We start from the raw sequence: 9,082 nt of genomic DNA on the forward strand, positions 1-9,082 counted from the left end.
GCCCCCCCTACCCCCACTCCAGCCATTTACTTAATTTTCTTTGTATCTACCTTCTAATAGACACAGATCAACCAAAGTGAGGTAATCTACCAGTCTCTTTTTTTCTCTTAAATAGAGCCTCCCCATCCCCACCTCAACCCTGTTCTGTCTGGGTTGAGTGCTCTCCATGCTGTTGTAGAGCTGTCATCTTACGACATTCCTTTCACTATCAATCTTGGAATTTCCTGTTTTTCTTCTGAGTTGGATTCCTTATCTCTTCCTCTTGGTTTACTCTCTCGTTTTGGTGGAGAATATCCTCTAGTAGTCAAGACAAAAATGATCTTCCCTTTGTCTCCAGTGTTCTGAAACACCATAAATGTTCCTGGGCATGGGCCTATCCACCTATTATGCTGGGCCCTCAGTGGCCCTTTCAGGAAATCCGGAAACTCCCATCTTTCACTTCTGAGAAATTTGTTTGAATTATTTTATTGATGATTTCCTCCCCTTGGTTTTCTGTTCCCTCTTTCTGAAACTCTTGTTAACTAGACATTGGAAATCCTGCAATTGGTCCTCTAATGTCTTTATGTTTTCTTTTCTGTTGTTCCCTCTGTGTTTTACTCTCCTTTTTAGGAGAATACCCCCACTTTATTTTCTGATCCTTGTTTTCAGTTTCTCATTATTACCACAATGTTTATTAATTTCTAATACTTCTCTTTTTTGTAACCTGGATGTTCCTTTTCATAGTTTACTATTATTGTTTGAAGGGTATAACATTGTGTCTTATTTTACTGAGGGTATTAATGACACCTTTTTTTTTTTTTTTAATTTAAGAGAGAGAGAGAACATGCTTCTGGGGGAGGGGCAGAGGGAGAGAGAGAGAGAAATCTTTCAAGCAGAATCCCCAGTGAGTGTGGAGCCCAATGCAGGCACAATCCCAGAACCAGGAGATCTTGACCTGAGCTGAAACCAATAGTTGGACGCTCAACTGACTGAGCCACCCAGGTGCCCCCTAATGACAATTTTTAATTTGTTTAATCCCTATATGTTTCCTCCAAGTTGTTTTTATCTATTTGTTTTGTTATCTAGGTTTCTTGTTTTCAGCCTTCCTTAGATATCTGGTAATCCTTGGGTTAGAGTAGAAGATTAAAAAACTGATTGGAAACTCTGAGCTTATAGATGGGGCTTGTTGACTTTGAGCTTCACCTAGCATGAAGCACTGTTTATTGTAGGAAAACTGATTTAGTTTTTTCTAAAACTAAAAGATTTAGTTAATCTTTTTTTTTTAAAGATTTTATTTACTTACTTGAGAGAGATCACAGAGGGAGAGGGAAAAGCAGACTCCCTGCCGAGCAGAGAGCCCGACCCAGGGCTGGATCCCAGGACCCCAAGATCATGATCTGAGCAAAAGGAAGACATTTAACCAGCTGAGCCACCAGGGTGCCCATTTTCTGGCCTTTTTTTGGGGTGGTCACATTCTCCAGAAAGAAACTTTTCTTTTCTCCTGTCAAGTTCACAAGGTTATGCTGCCAGTGTTCTGGTAGCCAACTGGGGAAATAGGGCTGGGAGTCTCAGCATTTTATGGTCACTATATGCCCTAGTTTGTGGTTCTGTTCCCAAAACCAGTGGCTGAGCCAGCTGACCTCCAACACAGAAAGAATTTCTTCAAAAATAAACCTACCATTTTCTAATGGTGTGGGGAAGAGCAGGGTGTAGACTCAGTGGTACAGAGCCAGGAGGCAATAGAAGCTCTAATTGCTTCTCAAACCGCCTTCACTCAGCCTTTCTTTGGTTTACTTTGCCTTAACCCTCAGGTTCTGAAGTATCTGGGACTGCCAGTTCCTGAGTGTTTTGAGGACTACTATAAATTTTGATGGTTTTCCATTTGTGCCATTGTTGGCTTAATGTTCTATGGTGTGCTAAATTGCTTCAGCCCCGACTACATATGAGCTGCATTATTTATGAGGATTACATGTCTTCCTTTCTGTTTCTGTTTTCCTTCCCTCCCTCTCTTTCTTTTTCTGTTTTCACTCTTCTCTTTTTCTGGATATTGGCCTTTCTGGATTAATCTTATATTTAAAAAACAAAAACAACCAAACAAAACCCTTTTTCTCTTTTCCATTTCTTTCTCTTTTTCCTATTCTTTCTGGGAATTTGCTCATTATTTATTTAGCTTATAATTTATTATTTATTATTATTAGCTTATTATTTATTATCATCATCAGTTTTATTATTTAGCCCATTGAACTTTTCATCTTTGCTGTCATATTTAGAATTCCCAAGAGCTCTCTTTTTAAAAATAGTGTCTTGTCACATGAATACATCTTCTTCTTCTTTTTTTTCATTTGGGAAAATGAGAGTTCATTTTTAAAAATTTTTTTTAATTTAAATTAAATTAACTAACATATAATGTATTATTAGTTTCAGAGGTAGAGGTCAGTGATTCATCAGTCTTATATAATACCCAGTGCTCATTACATCACATGCCCTCCTTAATGTCCATCACTCCGGTACCCCATCCCCCCACCCCCTCCCCTCCAGCAACCCTCAGTTTGTTTCCTATGATTAAGAGTCTCTTATGGTTTGTCTCCCTCTCTGATTTCATCTTTTTTTATTTTTAACTCTCTTCTCCTATGATCCTCTGTTTTGTTTCTTAAATTCCACATATGAATGAGATCATATGATAATTGTCTTTCTCTGGTTGACTTATTTCGCTTCGCATAATATCCTCTAGTTCCATCTATGTTGTTGTAAATGGCAAGATTTCACTTTTTTTGATGGTTGAGTAGTATTCCATTGTATATATATACACCATATCTTCTTATCCATTGATCTGTCGATGGACATCTGGGCTCTTTCCACAGTTTGGCTATTGTGGACATTGCTGCTATAAATATTGGGGTGCAGGGGCCCTTCAGATCACTCCATTTGTATTTTTGGGGTAAATCCCTAGTAGTGCAATTGCTGGGTCATAGGGTAGCTCTATTTTCAACCTTTGAAAGTGGCTGTACCAGCTTGCATTCCCACCAACAGTGTAAGAGGGTTCCCCTTTCTCCACATCCTCGCCAACATTTGTTGTTTTCTGACTTGTTCATTTTAGCCATTCTGACTGGTGTGAGGTGGCATCTCATTGTGGTTTTGATGTATTTCCCTGATGCCAAGTGATGTTGAGCACTTTTTCATATGTCTGTTGGCCATTTGGATGTTTTCTTTGGAGAAATGTCTGTTCACGTCTTCTGCCCATTTCTTGATTGGATTATTTGTTCTTTGGGTGTTGAGTTTTATAAGTTTATAGATTTTAGATACTAGTCCTTTATCTGATAAGACATTTGAAAATATCTTCTCCCATTCTGTTGGTTGTCTTTTGGTTTTGTCAACTGTTTCCTTTGCTGTGCAAAAGTTTTTTATCTTGATGAAGTCCTAATAGTTAATTTTTGCTTTTGTTTCTCTTGCCTTTGGCAATGTGTCTAGCAAGAAGTTGCTGCAGCCAAGGTCACAGAGGTTGCTGCCTGTGTTCTCCTCTAGGATTTTGAAGGATTCCTGTGTCACATTTAGATCTTTCATCCATTTTGAGTCTATTTTTGTGTATGGTGTAAGTAAATGGTCCAGTTTCCTTCTTCTACATGTGGCTGTCCAATTTCCCAAGACCATTTGTTGAAGAGACTGTCTTTTTTTCCATTGGACATTCTTTCCTGCTTTGTCAAAGATTAGTTGACCATAGAGTTGAGGCTCCATTTCTGGCTATCTATTCTGTTCCATTGATCTATGTGTCTGTTTTTGTGCCATGAATATATCTTTTTTTAGCTCTCTGAGGAAATTAATATTGGCTTAAAACATTTTTCTTCTAATTCTTATTTTTTAAATTTCTCCTGAGTTCTTCTTTGTGTTTGGTCTATTTCTTTCAAAAGAAGGGGGTGGCTTTTTTCAAATGTCTTGGTTACTTATTTTTAAGGGAGAGATACTAAAATGTGCATTGGAAGTTTGATGTAGGTGGGGCTTATTAGTTGGTGGGCTTTTCTGAAGAGATATCTGGAAGGGCTCTTGATTTTTCCATTGTTTTAAGACCTTAAATATCAGTATATGCAGAAAGTGGGGGCAGGCTTCTCCTGGAATATTCAGTTTCCCCAGAGAGGAGTTGTCTAATCTCTTGACTGGAGGACATAAACCTGCCTTGCAAGTATTCTGATAGCTCAGTCTCACAAAGGTTAGCAAAAGGGCCGATGTCGGTGGCTGTGTACCTGTCTCATTGTGAGACTTTTAATCTCCCTGTTTCCTGTTGGTATTTCACTCTACCCACACCTGAAACTGAAGTCCCATACACAGACTCCCTTGGCTGCTTAGATTTTTTTCTCCTTAACAACTTTTTTGCAATGCCATTTTAACGCGTTTTGAGTGAATAAACGCAAACTTTTAATTCTTTAAGTGGACCTAGAAGCTCTGCCTGTATATTTATTCTTATCTCCTCTAGCCAAGTCACATCTTCTCCCTGAACTTGTATTATAGTTTGCAAGAAAACTTATTCTTCCAAGTCTTGTTTAATCTGAAAGAGCATCTTGGGATTTTGAATCTGCCCTTTAATAAAGTGAGAGTACTTAGGTGTGGGGTGAGGCTCCCACAGGATTCTGGAATATGGGTCAGTATACCAACTTCTACAGGATAGCTACGTGTAAGAGGAAGGAGACTGACCTATGGAATAAGTGTGCGTGCTGTGTGTGTGCACCGTGGATGTGCATGCTGAACTCATACAGCACACACTCATCTTTGGCATGGGGCCCCAGGCACTGCTTGTCCACCTCCGGGAAGCTGTGTTGATGTCCTTGTTTCATGCTTCACTCTGCATTTGCTCTTGCAGATTGCTCGTTGCCCCTTTGTCCTGGAGCAGGGATTCTTAAAAGAAAGCCTGGTGTTGCAGCTTTTACTTCTTAAAATCTTGCATGCAACCGATGTTCTAATAAGAGTTCATAACCTCATTAATATAGACTAGACAAATAGTAGATATGAGAAGGTAAACTGGGCAAAATCCATTGCTATTATGTTGGAATGGGAATAGAATTTTATAAAAAAAATCTTAAAAACAGACAAACAAAAAGCTAAAAAAAAACAAATGGTTACCAAGCTCATTGGTATTTGGACATTTTAGAATTTAAGAAATGACTACATTGAGAGTCTTTCTTATGGAGTCACCAAGCAAGAGATACCCATAAAACAGTCCTTTGTTAGCCTACCTTAGATTTACACCATGATTTTGAATGTGATAAAACTACTTTTAAAAATTGTCCTCTAAATCACATTAAAGCATAAAGGAGGTTTTCACCAGTTCAGACTGGCCATTATCATCCTGTTAGTTCAAAATGATCCATATTATCAAGCAGATTCTAAGGTTTTCTTTTGAATAACCAGTGGACGCTTTAATGGAGCATGAGGAATTTGTTTTCTGCTCTCATCCAGAGCCCAGGAAGCTGGTTTGACGTCAGGGCCAAGCTGGGGTATTGCGGGGTGGGGTGGGAATAGCGCTCTGGTGAGAGTTGGCATGGAGTCCTCAGCTCTCTGCCCCGCCTCTTTCGTGCGTCCATTCGTCTCCATCTACAGGGCAGGGGGAAAGGAAATGCCAATTTGTCCTGGCCTTGGGTGTATTAAAAACATCTGCTGAGAGAATGGTTTTCAACTAGGAGTAGAACACTGGTGACCCGAAGTTGTGTAGGTGGGATGTGGAGTTTTTATAACAGTTCCTAAGAAACCAGTGTAGTTTCACCGCCGTGATTATCTGCAAGCATGCTATGCCTTGTTATTAACTTTGTAAATGTTCAATGGATTTTTTTTTGTGGCAATGACAATTACAGAATTCATTTTCAGTGTTTTACTTATCTGTGTTGTGGTTTAGACTTAAGGTAGTTGTAAAAATCCTCAATTGTTGTATTGCAAAATTCAACTACCGTGACATCATCATTTGCTAATATGTTTTCTAGACAGAGGAATAAAATTTACTTCCAGTACTAACATTGCAATTATAAATGTCCTTAAAACCTTTACCTTTTAGGTAAAAGGTAAGAATAACATCAGAATGCCTGTTAATATGTAATTTCCCTCTTAGAAGAAATGAACCTTTAATTTTAATCCTGATGAGACGGAGTTCCTTTATGGAAGTATTGGTGGGATGTAAAATGCAAAAAAAATGAGCCCCACTTCTAAGCAACTGAGGAAAATGAGCTGGGATTTGGGGCAGCTCCGCTTTCAGAGGTTTCTCACTTGTGGATGTCTTCAGTTTGGCTGAAGAGCAGAAAGTAAAAGCATCAAGGATCCTACAGCACGTAAAATGCTGTGCTTATTTATTTTTCTTTCCACTTATCATGGTAAATCTCAAATATACACAAAAGTAGAGAGGCTCGTGTAATGAACCACCACTGCAAAAATTTATTTTCCGTGTAACGCCATCAACCTGATATGGGAAGACACAAAGTGGCCGATGTGAGAAGTACTTACAAGCGTGGTGCAACTTAAAAACATGGCAAGAACGTACTTCCCAGTGTGCCCAGCTTTACTCCTCCAGTGAATATCAGTATCATGTAAATGCCATTTGTTCACAACAAAACGCTTTCTGAACTTTTAACAAGTGACATTTTTCATGGGACTCACACTGATTTGATAGAGCTCAGGGCAGGCTCATACGTAGAGCCAGATCTGGGCATCTGACCTCACCATCCACTGTCTAAGTCAGGTGAAAATGGAGTCAATACTAGTAGACACAGCAGGGGAGGCAAGTGCTAAAAGACCACCATCGCAAGTCCACAGGGGCCCTGGGAAAGCTCGCAGATGAGGGTCACGCTTGATTCATGGGCTTTAAAAATGCCAGTGACCTGCAGTACCCCAGGGCAGGTAGGGGTGCAACTGGAAACTGCACCCCGCCCCCCAAATTCCCACTCACCTTTCAGGCTGCAGGTCAGTGCTCCCGGGAGCAAATGCCCCACATTCCTTTTTCAGAGGAATGCTGCTGTTTAATTTACCACAGGGAAAGCCCTAGAACCCCCCAGGGCCTTCCAAAAATAGATGGGATTAGTCAGTAGTGACATTTACAGGGTTTTTTTTCCCCCCTCCCGCCCCCCCTTCTCAGGAATGACAAAAGTTTTTTCTTGCCTTTCTGCTTAGTAAACTTATCTCCCTTGAGGATTTTCACCTTAAGAAAGACGCGGTTAAATTCTGTACTGGATTTACTGGGTTTTATTGCAAAATTTTTTAAAAAATCGAAATTGCTATAGCCAATATGGGGAGGTGTTTCAATTATGTTGATAATGGAAAGGGCTGATATGGAAGCTATCCTTTGGAAAAACTGGGGGTGAATTAGTGAAGAGATGAGAGGAGCGAATCCCCTGAAGTAGCAGAAGTCTGAAATTTCTCAGCCCTCCATTTGGATAATGACTGCTTTCCACACAATCGGAACCGAGGAAATGTTTAGATAGATACTGCAAAATTCTTTTCCAACCACAGTGGCAGGTGTCCGGGGAACTCACGCCTGCTTTGCAGACTAATGAAATGTAACCATATGTGTCCTTCAACAAAGAGGTGCTAATTTCTTTCTAAAAAGAACCCCAATGAGAGGTAGAGTGCCGGTAACCAAGGGTAAAGCCAGCTGCCCAATTCATTGGTCCTTTACTTCACTCATTCATTCCCTCATTCCTTCATTCAGCCGTTGATTTCTTTCTTCTTTCCAGCTAAAGGGCCTTTGGTCTTGTGAATGCTCCTGGTAGAGTTACCTCCCACTCTTCCTTCAGGTCTCAGCCAGTTTTCACTTACTTAGGGAAGCTTCCCCTGGCCCCTCACCTCCACCTAATAGGGGTATCATGTTCTTACTGAACTACTCTCTCTGGTATATAATAGACACTCAGTAAGTATGTGTTGAATGAATGAACAAGTTAATCCATTCATCCATGCATTCCTTCCTTTGTCTCTTCACTAAGCAAGAATTTTCTAAGCAACAGCTGTGTGAGAACCCTGGCCAGGTGGGCCAGGATGGGAGGAGAGCAACCTTTCATACCTGAGAACAAAAACAAGCCACGACCCACTTTCTTTAAAACCAGAGAGATCTGAGAGTGAGATGGATTTCAGCCTGGTATAGGGGTGGAAGTTTATGGAATTAACCAGAAGGGTCAGAGAGATAGGAAACAGTGGTAACTAAGTTTACACTTGTGCCAAGCTCATGTTGACTCTTAGAAGAAACATCATTTTCCTAGTAAGGGAGCTGTGGGCTAGAGAGATTAACCGACTTACTTTGAAGTCACAGAATTGGTGCACTCGGTTCTCTGAGATTTTTTAAACTGATTAAAAGTCGTTGTGGATTGAACTATAGGAATCTGCAGTATGTTTTGGTGCCTTGGATTTGAAGGGAGACAAGTTATTTCCAGAGAAGTGAAAGGATGCAGAGTGTCGATCCTAGAGGAAACATCCGGAGGAGAAAAGGAACCGTTCAGAGTTTCAGGGCTTTTCTACCCTGAGGTGGTGGTGGCAGAGGGGGGCACCGGCAACCCCACCAGGAGAGCATTCTGGGAGGGGGTCTTCCCTCAGCAGTTGATTCAATCACCATAGAGTTTTTCCCAAAAAGTAAATTTTTCTCATGGCAGCATAGAAACTTTTGGGTGGTTCCACTTGCCGGACACTTGTTCTATTGAACTCAGCTATTCCATTTAATAGATCATCAGTTGTGTATTTTTGAAAGAACTGCACCTCATTTGCAGAGTTTGGGGGGGGTACAAAGCCCCTTCACTTACAGCAGCTTGCTTGGTCCTCTGACATTCCTATGAAGAAATTAAGACTAGAGACCTTGTGGTTTGCCCAAGAGTCACATGGCCGGTTAGTGGAAGAACAAGGGCTTGAACCCAGGTCTCTGAATCAGGTCCTATACTCTGTAGTATGGGAGGTTAGTGGAGGTTGAGGATGGCGGAGATGACTCACATGAAAGAGTTTCTTCCGCAGGCTGGAGACAGAGAGTAAAGTGTAACAAGGGCTTTGAAGCACTCAGATTTCTTCTTCTTTTTTTTTTTAAGATTTATTTATTTGAGAGAGAGAGCGGGCACATGAGTGGAGGGAGGGGCAGAGAGAGAGGGAAAGAGAAAGA

Source organism: Leptonychotes weddellii, chromosome 12 (assembly GCF_054177405.1).
Source record: "Leptonychotes weddellii isolate Sample4059 chromosome 12, ASM5417740v2, whole genome shotgun sequence".
In the NCBI taxonomy this organism is placed as follows: Eukaryota; Metazoa; Chordata; class Mammalia; order Carnivora; family Phocidae; genus Leptonychotes; species Leptonychotes weddellii.